Source organism: Mirounga angustirostris, unplaced genomic scaffold (genome assembly GCF_029215605.1).
Source record: "Mirounga angustirostris isolate CCGP_5_RB_7025 unplaced genomic scaffold, mMirAng1.0.hap1 SCAF_3, whole genome shotgun sequence".
NCBI classification, from domain to species: domain Eukaryota; kingdom Metazoa; phylum Chordata; class Mammalia; order Carnivora; family Phocidae; genus Mirounga; species Mirounga angustirostris.
Window position 1 is genome coordinate 151,140,709 of NW_026991711.1, and position 22,660 is coordinate 151,163,368.

General features: G+C 39.6%; 1 long non-coding RNA gene across 1 annotated transcript in view; it reads right to left on the reverse strand.

Annotated features, from left to right (window-relative positions):
* The window catches only part of LOC135363904 (uncharacterized), a 218,418-nt gene extending 197,282 nt beyond the window's left edge, over positions 1-21,136 (reverse strand). Inside the window, exon 1 of the long non-coding RNA XR_010410246.1 lies at positions 20,443-21,136. This is a non-coding gene — a long non-coding RNA (uncharacterized LOC135363904). The remainder of the gene's footprint in view (positions 1-20,442) is intronic.
* Positions 21,137-22,660: the final 1,524 nt, after the last annotated feature.

The following is a 22,660-nucleotide window of genomic DNA, read 5'->3' on the forward strand; positions in this document are numbered from 1 at the left end:
TGAAGCTCGTGAGAGAGAGACTTGATCTATTTTGGTGTTGTCAGGAAGCTTTTCTGAGGAAGTAACATTTGGGCTAAAACATGAAGGATGATTAGTCAACAACTAGATGAAGTTGGAGGGGACAGGGGGGCAGAAATATTCAGACAGAGGAACTGCCTTAGTAAAGACTGAGAGGAGGATGTGTTGATAGAGCCTGAGACTGGTGACAGTAGGAGAAGCAAGCAGGAGCCAGTCTTTAAAAGTGGAGAAGTGACAAGATCACTTTTTTAAAATAACACTGTAGAGAGTGCACTGGGGGGAGGGGGGCAGGGGGAAAAACAGTAAGTTTGATTCACTGGAAAACCTCTGATAACTTCAAAAGAGGTACCGGGAACATCACTTGTCTGTGGATGTAGGTAGATTAAGAGAAAGGGTTTAGGAATAAGTCTTGAGGGGCTCCAACTTTTATGGTCTCATTAGAGGAGAGTAAGTCTAAAAGAGGGAGTAGGAAGGTCCGAGGGACATTAGGAGTCACAGAAAAAAAAAATTCTGCCTTGTGGTCAAATAAGATGAAACTAAAAAAAAAATTGATCAGTCATCAGCAAGAACTATATTGGAGGAGAGATGGAGAAAAAAGTCAGGTCAAACAGCGAGAGGGAATAAGGAAATGGGGCCAACTTGTTTAAGAAGTTTGGCTTTGGAAATTACAAGCAAAAGATCATGGTAGCAGAGGGGAGCATAGACGGGGAAATACTGGGGGTATTTTATTCACCCCTCAAATTGTGAGTCAATCCCTTTAGTCTTGGTCTAGAATTTCTTTCTTTCTTTAATTTAGGGTGGTTTTGGTCCTATCCAGACTATAGCCTTAGAAAGTATCTGAGGAGAATGGAGACTGGACTAATATATGTAGACTCCAAAATTTAAAAAACAAAATAATAAGCGGGTTATTCAGTCACTCACTATCCACTGCCAACAAGGCCCACACTAGTTTATCGTTTCTAAAAGCCATTCTCAGTGGTGTGGTCCTGGAAAGAAAGGAAAAACAAGACATAATATTTCTCCCCTTAGGTCTGGGACTTCCCTCTCATTCAAAGACTCCTTTCCCCAAACAACGATGCAAAGCCGTGTCCTGTTTGCCCCTAACATCTCTAGTTGGTCCATCTCACTCATTTCTATATCCACTGGCTTGGAAACCTCCCCTTCTATATTGGGTCCTAGATAGGAATGGGCCCTGGGGGGCACCACTGCCTTCTCTATCCCAGTCATCATCACTCACCCCTTCTCTTACGGTAGAGACGTCCAGCAAGCACCTAGCCATTGGTGCCATATTGGTGTGTGCTGTGGCTGACCAAGATGAGATTTCAGCCCCTCTCACCACCCCATCAATTCTCTACTGACCCCACTGATAATAAACCACATGTCAAGAGTTGGCAGTTGTACTTGTCTTGCAGGCAGCTCCCCAACATAGGTTCAACATTTTAGAGACCCTGATGTCTCCTGGAAGTTTCCTTCTAGCTGAAACTAGCTGTTGATGGGGAGTGTAGGATATTCTACAACTCAGATATATTTTTAGAGCTGTAGATTTATTTTCCATTACTTGACCCAACTTATTAGCTAGTTAACAGAAAACCCAAGAGTCAAAAATATTTTATGAAATTAAAAAAAAAATTTAAGAGTGTTCTGGAAACCATTTCTTGGATTCTTGGTTGCTGAACTCTCAAGTGAATCTTTTTTTTAAAAGATTTTATTTATTTATTTGCAAAAGAGCCTGCCCTGAGCAAGTAGCCCCGTGAAGGGCTCGATCTGAGGACCCTGGGATCCTGACCTGAACTGAAGGCAGACACTTAACCAACTGAGCCATCCAGGTGCCCCTCAAGTGAATCTAGAGTACAAATATGAAGCTTATATCCATGGGAAATGTGTTGGCATCTCTGTTTGAAATGAAACAATGAAAAAATTTGAAGCTTTCCCCACTTACAATGGTTCAACCTAAGATTTTTCTATTTTACAATGGTGCAAAATGATACATATTCAATAGAAACCATACTTTGAATCTTGGATTTGATAGTTTGCCAGCCTAATGATGTGCAGTATAATACTCTCTTGTGATGCTAGGCAGTGCAGTGAGACACAGCTCCCAATCAGCCACGCGATCACAAGGGTACCAATGGATATGCTTAGAATTATTCTGTACCCAGGAAACCATTCTGTTTATCACTTTCAGTTCAGTATTCAATACATTACATGGGATATTCAATAGTTTATTATAAAATAGGCTTTGTGTTAGGTGATATGGCCCTATCTGAGCACATTTAAGGTGGGCTAGGCTAAGCTCTGATGTTCAGTAGATAGTAAATGCATTTTTTATATGATATTTTCAAATTATGATAGGTTTATCAGGATGGAACCCTATTGTAAGTCAAGGAAGATCTGTACATGGTATCAGTGTATGTTTCCATTAAAAAATCCACAACTGAAAGTAGAAAGTTGTACATTTCAAAATACAAAAAAGGGCAGAAGACTTGAATAGACAATTCACTAAAGAAGGTATATGGATGGTAAATAACACATGAAAAGATATTGAACATCATTATCCATCAGATAAATGCAAATTAAAACTACAATGAAATATCACTATTTAGCTAACAGAGCAGCAACACTAAATGCTGGAGAAGATGTGCAAAAACAAGATCACACATACCTTGCTGGTGGGAAGTAAAAAGATACACCCACTCTAGAAAACAGCTTGGTGGTTTACCTAGATTTTCATATAGCTTTATTTGTATTAGCCAAAAACTTGAAACAGCCTAGATGTCCTTCAACAAATGAATGGTTAAACAAACCAGTATATCCACAGCATGGGTACCACCCAACAATAAAAAGAAACAAACTACTGATATTTCCAACAGCTTGGATGGATCTTTAGAGAATTAGGCTAAATGAAAAAAGAGCCAATCCTGAAGGTTACATAATATGTAGCATTTTTGAAATGACAAATTTTAGGAGTGAAGGGCAGATTAGTAGTTGTTAGGGGTTTGGGTGGTAGTGAGTGGTACAAGTGGAAGAGACATGGATATGGTTATAAAAAGCAACAGGAGGGATCTTTGGGGTGATGGAATTGTTCAGTGTCTTGACTGAGGTGATACAGAAACCTGTATGTGATAAAATTGTACAGAATGAAACACATACACACACAAATGAATACAAGTAAAACTGGGGACATCGGAATCAGATCAGTGGATTATATCAATGTTAATATTCTGGTTGTGATGATGTATTATAGTTTGCAAAATGTTACCATTGAGAGAAGCTGGGAAGTATATAAACAAGATCTCTCTGTATTACCTCTTAACTGCATGTGAATCTATGTCTATCTCAACAAAAAAATTCAAGCAAAAAAGAGTACAAAGCAAGTTTTCTTACGATAGCCTTTATCACCATGGATTTCTTTTCTTTGCAAGGTACTCTCTAAGCAAGATAGTGATGAATAATGATCATTAATAAGCCAATATGTTACCACACACAGGTTAAGACGGCTGTGTCAATAGAATATCAACCACATGAACTGGAAAATGATGGTTTAAACAGTTTTTTATCAGTTAGCTGATGAATACTTTATATTCTTTTCAAATAACATGCCAGAAGCCAATTTACTATGTGAAAACTATACCATTAGTTTTCCCCAAACCTTGTTTTCATGGCAATCCACTTCTATGAAAATGTAAGCAGGAACTTCCACCTGGGCAGGAGTTTGCAAAAGTATTTCTTTAACTTATTTAATAGAACTTTGACTTTGGGCTTCCTACACAAGTAATAGCTACATGAGAAACTCCTGTTAACTTATAAGGCAGAATCCTAAGATTTTAGGAGCAGGCTTTGTTTTGAATTCCCTCTCTGCTCCTCTTCTCCCAAGCTCATCTGGGACATTTGAAACATGAGAGGGGGAGCTCATTGCCCCAGCTTCTCAACAGTTTACCACTGAAGCAATCAGATTACATAAAAACCCCATTACTCATTTACCTTAACATAGACATACTTTCGCCAGTTTGTCTTAACATTTTACCTTCTGTTTTAGAAAGGGTTGTTACAAGAATAGCCATATGAAGACCGTTTCTGCATTTCCTAAACTATGAATTGAATGTACTATCAGATATCTCATATGTAATGATTTTTGTGATAAATTTCTCTTAGAGTATAGGGAAAAACAAAATGTTCTTTTAGACACAAAGGTATATAATTCCTTACACTAGATAATAAAAAGTATACAACCCAATGAGTTACTTTGACCCTTACTACCAAGAAACTCAGATCTAAGTTTTCTGCTCATTTACTATTTTGATACTATTTAGTCTCAAATATCTCAAGGAGATATTTTCTTCTTCCCCCTACTCTATTTCAACATAATCTGTCTTAAAAGTTGTATTTTTTAAAATTTTATTGAAGATTTTAGCCAACTTAAATTCATTTAATTCTAACAGTTAAATAATAAAATCATTTTTTATAATACTACTTTAAGTATCAGTTATTTTAATTCTTTTTTCAGAAGGATAAACAATATGTTTGAAGGAAATAGACCTAGCAAAAGTACAAAAGACACGTGCAAGATTACTTAATATGTTTGTGTTTCCATTTACTTAAAACTTAAGATTCAGGGATGTTTAGTTCCTTATTTTAACAACTTCATAGATGTCTCTTGATTTAAAAGAAATTGGTTGTTTAGGGGTGCCTGGGTGGCTCCCCTGAAGGCATCTGCCTTCAGCTCAGGTCATGATCCCGGGGTCCTGGCATGGAGCCCTATGTTGGGCTCCCTGCTCGGTGGGGAGTCTGCTTCTCCCTCTGTCCACCCCCCCTACTTGTGCTCTCTCTCTGTCTCTCAATAAGCAAAATCTTAAAAAAAAAAAAAAAAAGAAAAGAAAAGAAATTTGTTGTTCGGATCTAAGTTCAAATCACCAACTCCTATAGTAGACCTTAAAAAAAAAACATCCTGCCAGAGATTCCCCCAACAGTTTCTGGCCCTAAATAAATGACTCATCTATAAGTATATTTTCTACTCAAGTATAATAAGCTAAGTTCCCTAAAAGGTGATGTATTAATAAAAACTGATAAGGATGCAAATGTTCATCGGGTCACCATGGAAGAAATCTTATTTCTGACCTGCCAGTTTGCAAACCAAAAACCAGTGACAAAGGGTATCCATTGCACATTTCTGGCTTTTTGTAGCTATCTTTTCTCTTACCTTCTACCAGGAGTCCAAGGATAGGTTATAATTCTACACTAACTGTTCTAAAACTCCTGTCAGGAGTTTTCTGTTCCCCAAGCCCCCATCTCTATTCCCTTCTCTTATAACAAAAGTATCTTCCATTGGAATTTCAGAGAAAGCCTCATGGAGGCCACGGAGCTATGTGGCCTCCCAGTGTGATCCTCTAGTTACCTTTCCATCTTTGGACTCTCTGCTGTGGTTTTCCTTGGTTTCTTTTGACAGTAGTTCCCAATGTCAACAATTCCATGTAGTGGATCTTGGTAACTTCTTTGGTTTACCATGACCTACTTTAATGAGTGCTCTTGCAGGTGATAGTTCTGATCAATGGTGACCATCTTGTTAGCAGTGTCCCTCATTTCTGTACATGTCTGCCATGACCCTGTGTCTTAACTGAAGCTGACTCATTCATGCAAATATAGCTGGTGCCCAACAAAGGAGACTCCAAGCATCATTACTCTGCTCACTACAAAAATTCCAGACCTGGGCGCCTGGGTGGCTCAGTTGGTTAAGCGACTGCCTTCGGCTCAGGTCATGATCCTGGAGTCCTGGGATCGAGTCCCGCATCGGACTCCCTGCTCGTCGGGGAGTCTGCTTCTCCCTCAGACCCTCCCCCCTCTCATGTGCTCTCTCTCTCAGTCTCTCTCTCTCAAATAAATAAATAAAAATCTTTAAAAAAAAAAAAATTCCAGACCTAGACTCCTTTGCTCATGAGCTTTTTGCTCCTCCTCATCTTGTTTCTGAATTCCTGCTTGACTTATGGAACCATAACTGATTTTTTCTTTTTTCTTTTTTTTTTTTAAAGATTTTATTTATTTATTTATTGGAGAGCGAGCGAGAGAGAAACAGCATGAGAGAGGAGAGGGTCAGAGGGAGAAGCAGGTTCCCCACTGAGCCGGGAGCCCAATGTGGGACTCGATCCCAGGACCCTGGGATCATGACCTGAGCCGAAGGCAGTCGCTTAACCAACTGAGCCACCCAGGCGCCCAAAACTGATTTTTTCTGACTTTAACCCAACACTCTTTCTTAGACATATACTATAGACTAGCTTTCTGGATGCCTTTAATTCCTACAGTTAAATAGTAACTACCTTGTGCAGTGCCCCACAGGCCTGTCTCACTCTCCCATCAACCCCATTTTGGGGCTCTACAGCTCTCTCAGGGGCCATATTCAAAGCCTCTTCTGAATGCTAGTTTCCTTTCCTCTAGGGAAGCTGCCCCTAGCAAGGGCAGGGAGGAGAGTACTCAGAACTGCCTCACAGACTTTTCCTGCTCATCCCTGAGCCAGAACCTAAGCCTACTCTTGTCACAAATAAGCCCTCAGAATATTTGACATTCTTCACCCCGGGAGTGCTGTGCAGAGTCCATCACGTCCCTATATCCAGTTCAGATATACAGGCAACTTGACCAAACACCCAAATCGTTTTCATTTTTCCTGCTCACACAAAGCACTCGTTCAAATTCGATCATAAGAATGAACACTCTTGGCTATTTCATAGCTCCCCAAGCTGGGTTAATTCATTAGACTCTAATGTTCAGATTGCACACCACCTATACTGATGATTTTCAGTATTCCACTTAGATGGTCCAGTCACGATAGCCTTCTTTCAATTCTTCAAATACACCAAATATGTGGTAATAGGGCTTATTAGGCATTGTATGCTCTAGCTTCTGCTCCCCACCTCCATCTTTTGCCACTTCCTCCCTCCCTCCAGCCGTGCTAAATAAACTTCTTTCAGTTCCTCGAATGCAAATCCTGGGATCCAGGATTTCACACTTCTTTGTGTTTTTGCCTAATATTATCTAGGCTCTGGCTCTTATTCATCCTTATAACAATACCTCCTTAGCCCAAGTTTGGATCCTATGGTCCCTCTGTAGGCATACACGGTGGAGAGCTGCAGAGGATCATGATTTAATGGGAATTAAAATTACATCTGCTTAGCATTTTCAAAATGTTATCCTGGGTACACCTGATTACTTGACAATCTCTGCCACTGGCCTGAAACCTTAGTGATGTCAGAGGCTGGGCCGACATGGGAAATAGTCAATACATATTTGTTGAATGGATGAATAATCAAACTATAATTTTCCAATAAATCTTCCCAGTGAAGTGCCTCACTTCTACTTAGATTGGTTACACTATGGGTATATTTTATTTACTCTTGTGACCATGGAAAGCTTATCCCGTCAGCGTTGCTTGACCCTGTCTCCCTGTATCAATGGTCCAACTGTGTTGTGCCTGTTTTGAGAGTGAGAAGTAAAATGAAGTTGCTTTAGTTTCTATTAAATTAATTTTCTGAAACTAAAAAAAAAAAAAAAAATCTCAGACAGCAAATACACTACCACTTTCACAAACTAAGCATGCAGGCTTCAAATGAAAGGTACTTGAAAAGCCATTCCCGTCTTTATTCTTATGTCTGAAAACGTTGACTTTGGCAGTTTATAGTCCAAAGCACAGAAACCTCAAAGTTGGCAGAGAATCTTATCTGGAAAGCAATGTCTGACCAAATACTGAATTATTATCTCATTCCCAGGAAATGTCCTTCCTATGAGTCACTTTTGTTATGATTCTACCATAAGCTTGAAATTGAGGGGAGTTTCATAAACAGTCTACTTTTTTTTCTTAAGGCAACTTTAAAAGCAATGTTTTTGCCAGTTAGTGGAAATGGCACTCATTAATGAGAAAAATCTAAATTGTTTTTGCTGACCAAAGCCATCCTCATTTTTGCTGAATCACCAACCATGCTATGCTTTGGTTTTTGCTCTCATTGAAATGTGTTTATGTATCTTACCAAAATAGAAACTGTCACTGTAATCAGTTCCCTTGGAAAGGAAGGAAATATTAGCCTTTCCTTCACAAGAGGATGTTTGTTCATGGGAACAAGTACCAGCAATAAGTGTTGCCCAAATTTAAGGAGCATTGATCTATTTTTTTATCAGATTTCAATATCAAATGGTTTTCAACTACTCCAGAAGATTCAAAACCTGTCAAAGAGTAAAATACTAATTTTTTTCTCCAAGTTTTATCTTAAGTTTTTACTATCTAATTAATAGAGTCAGTTAATCAAACATTTGAAGACATACCATTTCATTCTTAAACCTTCTAGGGATGAAAGAAATAATTATCATTTTCAGCCTCTAACTTCAAAAATCCAGATTACGTTTCACGTTAATTTTATTATTAATCAAGGCAACTACCCAAGCAAATACTTTAATTTTCTTCAACATCTTCAAATCGTCAAAGATTGTCCTGAGACCTGAGATCAGAACATTCAAACTGCAGATCTTAAAATTGTTCAATCCGTTCTAAGATTCTAGAACATGCCTAACTCAAGAGCCAGTATAATGAAATGGCGTGTGGGGAGTGGGGATGGTTTGGTGAAGTAGCAAGGTCGGTCCCATGGGAGTAGGATATAGAAAGGAGAAGTGTTGATGGTGAGAAGGAAGAAAATAGGGCAGATTCTAGTCTTGGACAAGCCATAAATTATTTTAGGACGTTGACCCAGAGAGACATGTCTAGGGCAGGTAACTCATCAACCTTCCTGAGTTGTTGGAACCACCTGACCAAGGGGGACAAGCCCCAGTCATGGGTTATTCTGCTGATTGCTTTGAGCAAAATGATCCTTCTTAGCTGTTGCACGTGTCTGTCATGTGTATTATCTACCTATGTAGCTTTCTTTTTAAGTTTCTTGAAGCAAGCACCCTTGTATTATAATAATCTGCACCACCATGCAACTGTGCCTGGCACAGAGCAATATGCAATAAAGATTTGTTAAATTGATGAATAAATAAATTTTTACGATACCTCTTCAGTGTAACAAATCACAGAGAAAAGCACAAGTTCAAAACAGTTTTCTCTATTACTATTTAGATGATAGATAATAAGCAATCTATTACTTGATTAATACTTATAAATGCATATGTTTAAGGAAAACGCTAACTCACCAACAGAAAATGCAAGACAAAGTCTTCTTATTTGGAGTATGCTGACATTTAAATGGAATAAAACTCAGCATTTTAAATCTCTTAGTGTAGGATTAGTTCTGCTTTCTCATCTTTGCTAATCTTCATGTTTGTCACTGGCAGAGTCACACTCTGTATTTATTCCACAACATTAGTTCATCTGCAAGCAAAATGTGGTGCTTCCCGTTTGACTTCTATTTCTGCTTCCTCCACAACTCCCCCACTGTATCCACTAACGCTGCTTTTCACCTTTACTGTTCAAAAAAACATTTATTAGGAATAAAACATTTCCATTGGCCTTTATTATTCCTAAAACATGACAAGAAATGTTATGTTATGGAATCTTACAGCAAACTTCACACTTGACAAAAATGGAAACTTCAGAAACTTACATAAATCACCCACAGTCATATATATGTCAAAGCTGCTGTCACTAAGACAAAATGGAGCTCAAAAGAGGGATTGATGCAGGAGAAATAGATTTGATATCAGGAGCTGAGGGACCATTGGTAATTGTTGACACTCTGGGAATGCGTGAAATGACTAACTCAGGGAGAGGACATGGAGAAGAAAGAATGACAAGTAAATCCTGGGTGAATCCTGGGTGATTAAAAATGTTTAATATGAAGAAGCAGGAGGAATGAGAGTAACCAAGAAAGAACAATTAAAAAGGTAAGAGAACGAAGAAAAAAAAAGTCAATAGTGTAGTTGTTATAAAGAAGCCAAGGAAGGTGAAAACTGAAAAAGAGGTTCTGGATTTGTCAATGATAAAGTTACTGGTAATCCTAACCAATGCATTTGCTAAGGAGTTGTGGAGATAGAAGGCAATTTGCAAAGAGATTAGGGAGTTAAAGAGAGCAAATATAGACAATATAGATCTTATGTGAATTTTGTGTCAGAAAAAAAAAAGAAGAGAGATAAAGCAGAAGTTTGAGGTGGAAGCAAAATTGAGAGCTTTTTTTAGTCTCTTTTGGCTGGAGGGAGGAGACAAAGTGCAGAATGTGAAGCCACCAGTAACTGATTGAACAAAGTCCTAAAGGGGAAAGGGAAGGATTCCCTAAGGGGGAAGGGAAGGATTGCCTTAGGGAGACAGAATGAAAGGAGGAGGTGGTGGGTGAAGTTACTAATGCTGGAAGGACAGGGAAGGGAAATAAATGAGATTAATTTTATCCATGATTTAAGAGATATAGTCACACACTTAGAATGAGAAGATGTATAATAAGATAAAGAGTCACAGAAAATCTGACAATATTTGGGGCCATCCCAGTGGAGAAAAAGCAAGGACACTAAAAGCAAAGGTGGCCTGGAAGCATTAAGTGCCCAGAGGGAGGGTGGGAATCACCAGAAATTCCTCCATTTTCCTAACAATGCAGGGTCAGCAAGTTCCCTGTCCACCATGGCTCTGGGAATCAAACACTCTTTCTTGTAAGAGGAGGTTGAAGATGAAAAGCGCAGATGGGCCAGGTTGGGAGGTGACACACTCTAGGACATCAGCTACGCACAACATACAGCAGTAGTTTCAAAACCAGGTGCAGTCCCTAAGTTGTGAGACCAAGCAAAACCTTCCCTGGGGCACCTGCGTGGCTCAGTCCATCAAACCTCTAACTCTTGGATTTTGTTCAGGTCGTGATCTCAGGGTCGTGAGATTGAGTCCCGCCTCGGGGCTCCACACTCAGTGCAGAGTTTGCTTGTTCCTCTCACTCTCTCCTCTCTCTTTCTCTCAAATAAACAAATAAATAAATAAAATCTTAAAAAAAAAAAAGTGAAGCCCTCCCTGTATCATTACCCTTTCCACACTACATCTACCCCTCCTTCTTCCCAGAGGATGAACATCCTTCATTTTCCTTTTCTTTCTCCTCACCTGTTTTTCTCAAACCCCTCATGTTATGCCATTTATAAAAATCACAGCTGAAAAAGATTTATGGGTCATCTTCAAATCCAAACATCACATGGTTGGAGAATATTTTATTTTTATTCCACTTTGTTGGAGGTCAAAGTGCCAGGTTCTTAAGCCAGTCACAGGCATGCGTTCACTCCTGAGGACTGCAAAGCAAGGGATCCTATGACAGAAACGCTTGATGACGTCAGGAAGCACTTTGTGTTATGACTGAGTTACTAATCAGAACTTCTAATTTTGAAATTTTCCTTTTGGAATGAAAAATCCCATATTCTAGCACTCCTCTCTCTCTCTCTATATATATATACATATGGATTAAAAATCATTTTAAATAAACTTACATTTGTGAATGAAATGGAAAGTTATGTCTTCAAGTCCCTTCCCCCCACCCACCCACACACACATTTAACTTTTAAAATGACCAATTTCTCATTAATTCAATCCTTTCTCTGATAATTTGGGTAATTCAGAAATGAGCTAAATTTAAATTTTTCCTTTTGCATATTTTTGAAGAAGTCAATTAATAGAGTAAACACAATTTTAAGGACGTTTTCTACTTGAATGTGTAAACTGTATTAAAGTTTGGAGTAAATAGACGCCAATGGTAAGTTTTCTATGGTGAGGTGATTCAGTGCAACATTGCCTAACTCACAGAGTTGCTGATTATCTCTCTATATTCCTTAAAGCAGGCGCTCCACTAGAACACACATTAACCTAGATCCAGGTCCTGTCTCTATTTGAAAGCAATACAATTGCATTCCTATTTAAATATTTTTTAAATTTCATTTTAAAATGTTTATGTACTGAAGTAAAGTTATTATATGTTACATTAGTTTCAGGTATACAACCTAATGATTAAATATGTCATTGATTCAAGTAGTTCAGTAATTCTAATCAGTCTCAGTCATAATTACTTAGTGTTTTACTATGCAGTTGACCCTTGAACAATACAGGTTTGAACTGCATGGGTCCACTTATATGTAAATTTTTTCAGTAAATACAGTAGAGTACTGTAAATGCTTTTTCTCTTTCTTATGATTTTCTTTTCTCTAGCTTACTTTATTGTAGGAATACAGTACATAATATACAGTATATAATACATATAACAATCAAAATATGTGTTAATTGACTCTATGTTATGCGTAAGGCATCTGGCCAGCAGTAGGGTATTAGTAGTTAAGTTCTGGGGGACTCAAAAGTTATTTACAGATTTTTGATGGTGCAGGTGTCTGGGCCCCTAACCTCCACAATATTCAAGGGTCAATTCTAATTTCATATTTATTTTATTTTTCTTTTAAAGTATAAATTAATTTTATTCCCATGACCTTTCTGAAAATAAAAATTTAGTTCACCCGTGTCAGTCTAGAACGCTTTCTTTTGCTTCAGACCAGAGGTAGTGTTTCAAAAAGAACTGTTTTCAAGAGCCATGACAGTTCCTGTCACATAGCTGAGTGAAAAGGAAGAAAAATCTCTACTAGGCAACATTTTTTGAGGCTACTACGAGATATTCTGTCTACTTAAAAGTAAAAAAACCACCTCTGCTTAAACAATTTTTTTCTATTTGTATTTTGTGTTAATTCTGACTAGGCATCTAAGTTATTTATTGACATATATAATTGTTAAATAGAACTTTACTGTATGTTGACCTTACTTGAAATAATCTTAACTTTCCCTTTTATTTCAGTGTCATTGTCTAAAAATGACCTCTCTAAATTTGTAGTTTCTAGAATCTTCGCTAATTCTATTTTTTATAGAATGGTCTGATGCTTATAATTCTCTCAGTTATGCCACACACTTATTCATGTTACAACTGTATATTGAGGACATGTTATATCTCGGCATGCCCTGTGCTAGATGCAATGATCCAGAAATGCACTCTGCTCTGGAGGAGCTCACATGGGGGTGAAGGATCCAATCAGGTAAAGAGATTCTGCATGAAGCAAGATGACTTTATTTATTCACTTTTTTAAAGATTTTATTTGTGGGGCACCTGGGTGGCTCAGTCAGTTAAATGTCTTATTCTTGGTTTCAGCTCAGGTCATGATCTCAGGATCTTGAGATCAAGGCCCAAGTTGGGCTCTGTGCTCAGCAGGGAGTCTACCTCTCTCTTTCCTCCCTCCCTCTACCCCTCCCCCTATGTGCACTCTCTCTCTTTCTCGCTCTAAAATAAATAAAATCTTTTTTAAAAAAAGATTTTATTTGGGGCGCCTGGGTGGCTCAGTCGTTAAGCGTCTGCCTTCGGCTCAGGTCATGATCCCAGGGTCCTGGGATCGAGCCCCGCATCGGGCTCCCTGCTCGGCGGGAAGCCTGCTTCTCCCTCTCCCATTCCCCCTGCTTGTGTTCCTGCTCTCGCTATCTCTCTCTCTGTGTCAAATAAATAAATAAAATCTTTAAAAAAATAAAAAAAGATTTTATTTGTAAATAATCTCTACACTGGACATGGGGCTCAAACTCAACAACCTCGAGATCAAGAGTCGAGTGCTCCACCAACTGAGCCAGCCAGGTGCACCTGCATGAGGCCAGATGGCTTTATAAGAATAGAAGTAAGTGGCCGTGAGCAGAGCACCTACCACAGAGTGCGGAGGTCAGCATGCAGGACTGTTTCGCAGGGGAGGCGAGGCTGAGCTGAGTCCTGAAAGAAAAGGCTTGAAGATCTCTCACATGTGGAGCTGCTTCTGTGAGGTGGGGGGAGGCCTGCCAGCGCAGGCACAGGCCTGGGGAGATGACCTGGCGGACAGCGATCAGGGAACGCGAGAGAGTCCATATGGCCAGGTGTTCAGGTGTGCAAGGGAAGAGGAGGGACTCATGCTCCCTGAATTTATAATTACCTGAAGACTGGACTTTAATCCTAAATTCAAATTTCTTCAACATGGAAAACAGTTTGTATATAAGAGTTTGACCAAAGTCATAGCTCCTCTGTTCTTAAATAAAAGATGAGAAATGGTCTCAAAGTAGTTCATTCACTCTGGGAAAGGAAAAGTTCAAAGAGCAAAATTTTACACTGTGGAGCCCTTCTGAGGAGGAATGGTATATTCATCAGAGGAAGTAGAGGTGCAGTGAGCTTATGGGTTGAGAGAGAAGGGGATGGAGTTCAGGACTATGAAGTTCTTTCTTGTCTAGCTCCTGGGGTAATTTCGGAGGGTTGTCCCGGAGAGGTTTTCTAGTAATGAAGGAAAGTCATATGAAGGGCTATTTCCTTCTTGATTATTTTACTTTTAACCCAACAAATAAGAAGCAGATTTCCATGACACTCCAAAAGAAGTTAAACTGCCTGAGGAAAATCTGACATCTGCAAATCAGTGTAAACTAGCTATCTTATACTTTGCATGAGTAATAAATTAAAAGAACAGCCAAGCAGAACATGATGGGTGAGGAAGGAGGGGAAAAAAAAAAAAAAAAAAGCAAAACCAGAAGCCTGGGCTGAAGATAAAAACCTGATAAAATCATTTTTTCAAAGAATGCCTAGAACTGAGTTGAAGGTTGGCCTTGTCAACTTCTTAAGTCTCTAATTCCTCTCAAGAAAAATGTGATGAATAGATAAGATTAATTTATAATGAGCATTTCAGTAGTTGCTTATAAAATACTTAAAGGTGCTTAAGAGCTGTTCTTTTAAATCTTTAAATGTTTGGGTATGCTATTAATTTATGTTATAAAGAAGATGACTGAGCAAATGTACACATTGGTCCACTCAATTATCAAGAACCTCAAAGTAGTAGAATCTAAAACAATGAGGCTGTCCTGATGAGTGCTGACTCCACTGCTAATTTAGCATTTGAAGCTAAATTTAAAAGCAAAAACCTATTACCTTTTATATGAGGCTTCATCAGTTATTAATTAAAGATTATGCATTCTTATACATAAATAAATATATACAAGCCTTCACTTTAAGACACACACACACAAAAAAACAACCACACTTTATAAATAGACTATAAAGCATGGCGAACCTCCCTAGCCAATTTTGCAATAGGCACTCCCTTTTGCAAAAACATTCCAGCCATAAAAGTCAGTCATGTTAGGAAGCCTCAAGGGCTCTGACTGCTGCAGAGGCTGAGCTCCTCTCTGGGTCTAGGAATCCCAGCTCTGGCTGGGAGCCAAGTCAGGAATTGCTGGGAAGCGCTGGAAATCTACAAATCCAAAAAACTTCTCTCTCACATATTCCGAATTAAAAGTCCTGGGTTGAGTTCTAGAGACAGCCCCCTCAGAACCTGAGTGAGGCTCTAACAACGCTTGCTGAGGGCGAAAATCAGTATACCTTGCGGGGATTTCAAAACCTAATCTAAAGCATTGCCTCCAAATTAAGAATTAATGCTCTAAGACAAACATAAATTTGTAAAATAATTGTTGTACTCTGCTACCTTAGTAAGACCTTTCAGGGTACTTTGACTCTTTCAGTTTTTTTTTTAAGATTTTATTTATTTATTTGAGAGAGAGAGAGAAAGAGAACATGAGCAGGGGGAGGGGCAGAGGGAGAAGCAGACTCCCCGCTGAGCAGGGAGCCTGACACAGGGCTCCATCCTGGGACCCTGGGATCATGACCTGAGCCAAAGGCAGATGTTTCACCGACTGAGCCACCCAGGCACCTCAACTCTTTTAGTTCTTAAGGGCAATATTAAATGCGATATTGTCTTTGTCTAGTAGAAAAGTAGTCACTATTTTATAGGTAGGAAACATTAAGCCAGAGAAGTAAGGAATTTTCCCTACATCACACAGTGAATAAATGACAGTTTATAATAAAATTCAAATATCTTCAACCAGTACCTAGAAACAACAACAATAATATAGCTAACATTTTTGATTACCATTTTTAATTATTTACATGACTTTTGTGTTTATTTGATTCTCCAACCTACATGGAGGTATGACTGTTATTTTCATTTTAGACGTGAGGAAAGGAAGCACAGAGTGGCTATATGACTTCTCCAAAGTCATACACAGCTAGTAAATACAGAGGCAGAAGTGAAATTCAGTCAGCCTAACTTCACAGTCCATGCTCAGAACTACTACACCCTCATACTTTATTTCTCTATCTACTCCCCCAAAGTAACAGTTTGTGGGTATCTTGTCTATCAGACACCCTAAGTGAACTCATTGTAGAGTATGTCCTCCCACTAGTCCTCCCTCAAAGGCAAAAAAAAACCCATCAGAGTACCTTTTGGGGGGAACAATCTGTGACTCAGGATCTGCCTAGAGAAGGCAGCCCCATTAGTCACAATTCCCACCATAGCCCGTGCGGTCCAGTGCCTCAGTGCTCCCAGGTCTCCTGACCCCACCAGCTCCCAGGTCCCCTGACCCCACCAGCTCCCAGGTCCCCTGACCTCACTAGCTTTCAGGTGAGTTGTATCCAGGCATTCTCTCCATGTACGCAGTTGTTTGTTTTGAAGAATCATAATAACATATTTCAACTATCCATCTGTTGCTTAAATCCCCTCTCTGATATTCTTGCCCAATGTTCTGGAAAGTTGAAACTTCTCAGGATAGCTCATTCCATCATTGGATAGCTTTAACTGAGAAATTTCTTTCTCATGTGGAGATAAAATCTGTTTCTGGCTTCCTTTTATTTTTCCCAGTTAAAACCTTTAGGTCTAATCTGTTTTTTCCTATTTCGAGCATTTAATAAAGGCTACAGGCCATTTCTGGGCCATGGTAGAGCCCCTCAGGAGCATGATGGTCTGTGGGCCTTAAGCATAAACACCCTCTTCAATAGCAAGCTTTCAAGTGCTGTAAGGGAAAGAGTACTCTTCCCTCGTGTACCTTGCACAGGCAAGTCCGGTCTTCTCTCCCCGCTGAACTGTATCTGCTTAGATTTTGGCCCTTCATTTCAGTCCATGGAGACCTTTCTGAATCCCAGTTCTGTGACCTAAGGTATTCACGTTCCCCCCTTCAAGTCACTTTTAGGCTTGAGCAGCATGCTCCAGTGTTTTCACCATAGCCACTGTCAAAGATACGGGCCAGGAAAGCTGGACACAGAGCACCAACCAAAGATATCACCAAAGATATCACCTGAGGGGAGAGGGGGAATGCCCACTATATTTTTTTGCAAAGACTGTATACTGGAACTTAAGTCCACAATACACAAGGAAGTGTACACATTTAACAAATAGAGTATAATCAGATGCAGTTAACTTTATCCCCCAAAGAGATCTACTTTTGTTCTGATTTCTCCAAAATTGGAGTAGGTCAGGAATTGGACTAACCAACTCAGAGGATATGAAAACACATGAAAGCCTCATGATTGAGGGTCTAGATACTGATTGCAAAACTTTCTTTTACAGTTGAGCAGATGACCTTAGGAAACACAAGTATTTGGGTTTCCAGGTCTAAAGTCCCCCAAAATTCTAGCCTTCCTAAATAAAGAGTGGCTATCCAATGACTGTCTCCATGGCTAGAAGGATTCTCATGGCCAGTAACTTTACAAACGCCATGTTGGGGATTAGGTTTTTTTAAACCTAATTTACTTGTTTTAAAATAATTTTTTTTATGCTTCAAGGGTAGCTTTTACTTCTAGTGTTCTAGAGTTTTACAGACAGGTTCACATCAACTCTGTTCATCTACTTTCTACACTTTGTAAATTAAATCATATCCCTTCTAGCATTTGGCATTTCAGAACTAAGTGTTTTAATGTAGCCGGCATCGTGGAAGAAGATTGAAAAATATTTAAGTCAGGGGATCCCACTCTGACATTAACTACCCAAGTGACCACAGACAATTTTATTATCCTTTCTGGGCCTCTTATTTCTCATGTAGAAGAGGAGGGATCTGGGTTGCATCTTTCCTAAGGTCTCCTCTAGTTTTCAAAATTTTGTTACTCTAATTCCATTAAATTAGAAGGCTGTACTGAGGCATCAGAACAAAGAGAAACTGCGGTATCTGGATTCTGTTCTGTGCCTTAAACTTCAAGCCTGCAAGTATGATTTTAATACACAAGGCATATCACACAACATAATTTCATTGTTATCTGTAACGCCCAGTAGATCACAGGATACGATCCCTCTAATCCAACAGTTCCTAAATTTGGTGGCTCATTGGAAGCACTGAGGGAATTTCAAAAACTGCTGATGCCTGGATCTCACTCCCAAATGTTCTAATTTAATTGGTAAGGAGTAAGGCCACCTGCACCAGCAGGATTATAAAAACTTCTCCAATTCAGAACCAATGCTCCAACCCATAGTTCTCAATTCTGAACACATGCTGGAATCACCTGATAATTTTTCAAAACCAGCCAACGCCTAGGTCCACTTTCAGATTCTAATTCATTTGGCTTATTCTTATTCAATTGGCATTGACATGTTTTAAAAGTGTCGAGGTGGGGGCGCCTGGGTGGCTCAGTCCGTTAAGCGGACGTCTCTGTTTTGGCTCAAGTCAGGATCTCACGATCAAGCCCAGAGTCAGGCTCTGCGCTCAGTGTGGATTCTCTCTCCTTCTCCCTCTCCCTCACGCTCTCTCTCTCTTTCAAATAAATAAATAAATAACCTTTAAAAAAAAAAAAGTGTCATGGTGATTGTAGTATGAAGACAGAGCTGGGAACTACTTCTCTAATCTCTACCCCACAAGTTCTTTCTATTTGATCATCCTGGCCTCCTACTCCATCCCACACTGGCCACTCATCAAATGAAAAACTTTGACCTAATTACAAGGTACAGCTCTGCCTCCATTATATCAACTTGGTGCCCTAACTTCCTGCTTGTCCTCCAGGATCATAACCTCTTATCTTGTCAGTTACCAGTGCTCCCTGTTCTGTGACCATACTTGCCCAGCAGTGGTCTCTCAAATGCTTCTTTCAGATTGTAGTCCCAGTTCTTAATTTCCATATGCTTTATTCATCAGTTCTCCCTAGTACTAGGTTCACTATTCCAAATTTCCTCTGCATCTTGGATTATCCTGATCAAATTTCTCCTATGATCCCAACTAACTACTGTTGAAAGGAATCTAAAGGAGATACCAAACTGAAAACAAATCTGCCAATTATTGCCAACAATTAACCAACCGCTAGGCATATATAGCAAGAGAACTGGAACACACTCACACACACACACACACACACACACACACAAATGATTTATAATACTTTTTCCATTCAACATTTGTTTCAGTTCTGGCCAGACACCTTGAAAAAACACAGGGATTAGTCTTGAGAAAGCACAAAGTTGAGAACAGTAAATTGTCAAAGGAATGGAGGACTTACCAAAAGAAGATGAAAGCAAAGATTAGAACTTTAGTCTGGAGAGATGATGAAAGTGTAAATCATTTTGAAATGGGGAGTGAAACAATATTATTTTCTCAAATATGAATCATAGAAGCTGAGAGAACAACATTTTAGGAAAAATGAGAGGTAATACTTCATAGTAATTATAAAACAAAATTCTAAGGAGCTTATTAGGGTAAAAATAAACAGGCTCATTGAAGTCCTAGATAAATTTGATGAATGGGATATAATGGGTTTTTCAGAAAGTAAGAAAATAAATACCTAACATTGGGGAAGAACTTTACAAGTTTTTTAAACACCTCCATATGCATGGTCTTATTTAAATTTTATAAAAAATCAGAAGTTAGAGCTGTTCTGAGTACATTCTGAATATTTTGAAGCCGATATTGTAAAGGCATCCATCACCTTCCAGATATCTCCTTTCAGACACTAACTGAAATACAATCCAGTGCCGTGTTTACTTTAGTGGCATTTACAGTCTTATGGCCAGAGACAGATTTGCCATGAGGCTAATGAAGCCTGAAGCCTTAAGCCTTTCTCTTGTAAGGGCTCTTTCCGAGCCCTAAGACAAGCCCTGGCAATTCGTTTCCTTGGTCATACGCTTTTGGGTAATAGCAAACATAAATTATCATAATTTGTTGGGATTTCCCTTTGCATTATATTTACTTTTGTACATACTCTGTTTTGGTCATTTTCTAATCTTTTTCTGAAGTGTGGAATATGGGTCGCCTCCTGCTTCTGAACCATTTTTACTAAGTCCTAGTGTCCTGGTAACCACTGCAAGGCCATTCATATCCTTCCTGGTTGTCCTGTAACCCTCCTTCCTCATCAGCACTCAGCCTTTGAGCTCCAGCTGGTCCTTGCCCTCTCTCCTGAGCCCTCTCCCTCATTTCTGATGCCGGATCCTCACAGAGCATGTCTTCTCAAGGAGACCCAAGAGTATCAGGTAAAGCTTGGCAGCTATTCCTTTTCTCTCCCAGTGCTCTGTCCCTGTACCATTTCTCCTCCTTTTCCTCAACCTTGAAGAACTCCTCCTCTGGAGCTCTCCCTGCCTCCTCTCTCGGGTCAGCCACCCTCTCTTCTCCGCCCCTCGGGGCCCTTCCCGCCACCCGCAAGCACACTCAGCACTTAGAGCACTTACCGTCTCACTTAGCGGTTTCTCTCGTCTACGTTTCCATTCCTTGACCAAAGCGACAAAAACACACTAAGTACTGAAAGTGTCTTTTATCCTGAGCCTTTTTGGCATAAGCGCCCCAGAAGGAAAGAAGGAAAGAAGATTTGTGGCAAGGGCCAACCTTGCGAGCAGCGCTTTCCCCACTGGAGGAGATGTTGCCAAAATCGTCCCTGGGAAATGTGAAAAAACAAAAACAAAAACAAAACAAAAAACAAGCGGCACCATGGTTTCTCCTTTCCGCAAGTGTGGGTTAGCGCACCTGGAGTTCTAACGTCAGCCTGAGCTACCAGAGAGCGCAGCCTGAGGATGTGTCACCCGAGGCCTGCATCACACACATGCTCACCACCATACAGCCTGGGTCAGAAGTGTCTGTTAGGCAGGACTGATTTCAGGAGTTCGGCCACGAAATTAAGTCCGCTGTGTCAGCTCTGAACTACCCACGCACCATAGGAAAGGGCAAATGTTTATTTTACCAAGATTTCAATAAAGCGGGCTTAAGCTCAGAGAGCTACAATACTTAGAAGTTTATCTAGAAGACATAATAATGAAATAGACTATCTCAGTCACTGAATATTTTAGTTATCATGGCTTTTTCTGGATTAACTAATATTAACTGGTGATTCTAGAAAATGTTTTTAAATTAAAAAAAAATTGTTTTATTTGAAAGAGAGAGCACAAGTGGGAGGCAGGGGCAAGCAGAGGGAGAGGAAGAGGGAGAAGCAGATTCCCCACTGAAAAGGGAGCCTGATTCCAGGACCCTGGGATCATGCCCTGAGCTGAAGGCAGACGCTTAACTGAGCCACTCAGGTGCCCCTAGAAAATGTTTTTTAAAAGTTATCATGTGAGGGCGCCTGGGTGGCTCAGTTGGTTAAGCGACTGCCTTCAGCTCAGGTCATGATCCTGGAGTCCCAGGATCGAGTCCCGCATCGGGCTCCCTGCTCGGCAGGGAGTCCGCTTCTCCCTCTGGCCCTCCTCCCTCTCATGCGCTCTGTCTCTCTTTCTCTCTCTCTCAAATAAATAAATAAAATCTTAAAAAAAAAAAAAGTTATCATGTGAAGGTCTCTTAATTTTCCTCCCAGAAAAACTTCTAACAGTTTAAAGCAGACTTAAATAAAGATTTTAATAAAACAGCATTTAAAGGAGAGTCCTGGGGAGGATCAGCACTGTGGTTGAATAGAAACACACAGTCTGCCAAGAAAAAAAGAACAAGCAATTTGAACTTCGCCTTAGATTTTAGTGTAGGAATTTGCAGGACTTTAATGCTACATATTTTGTTCAACCTACAAAAACCCACAATGTTTCTGGAAGCCCAGGAGAGCCAATTTCTTCTCAGTTAATATTCTCAGTATAATAAAACATTAATGCTGTGCTAAAATCACAAGTTTTCATATATTCAGAAGCAAACTGTGCAGATTTCCTGTGTGCAAAAGATGTAGTAATTCAAATAAATAAAATTATGGCTAAATATGTAACCCTAGATATTTTTCACGGCTGCCATTTGTTAACTCCCCAGTACTAATTTAGCACCAGGGTACTGGTATATATCTCTGGGAAGAAAAAAAACAACAGTATACAAATAATAACCAAATCCTGTGAATTCCTGGCAGTGCTAACATTTTTGACATATAATTGTTTTTAGTTAAATACATATGCCTTGATTTTCTCTTACTCATCATGACTACCGTGGCCATTCACTTACTTTCAATAGTGCAGGGGCGAGCGCTCACTGAAAATGCTGAGTCACAGTTATGTGACACATTCATGCCATCTCCTGTTTAGGATTACCTAATGAAGAAAGCTCAGTGGCAGTTAGCTGAGTGATGACCGATAGGGAACTTAGTCCACTACCAACATTGGTTATCTTTCACTTTTTCTTGAGCCGAGTTCTATAAACTTACACTGCTTCTGGCATGAGGAAACAACTGGCTTGACAAAAACTCTGTAAGAGACAGCCAAGATAGCCAAGCTGAAGACAATAACCAAAATGACAATGCTTTCCTAAAAGGGTTGGACTAGTTTCTTAGAATCATCACAATAAAAGTGGACTAACATTCAGCAGACTCACCAGTGCCAAAGGGCGTATGCAGACTGAAAAAGCATCGTAGTCCAAATGTCATGACACACAGCAGAAGTTGGGCAGACTTACCTCCTTCCCAGCAGTAGAGAGGGCAGTCATCTTTCAAAT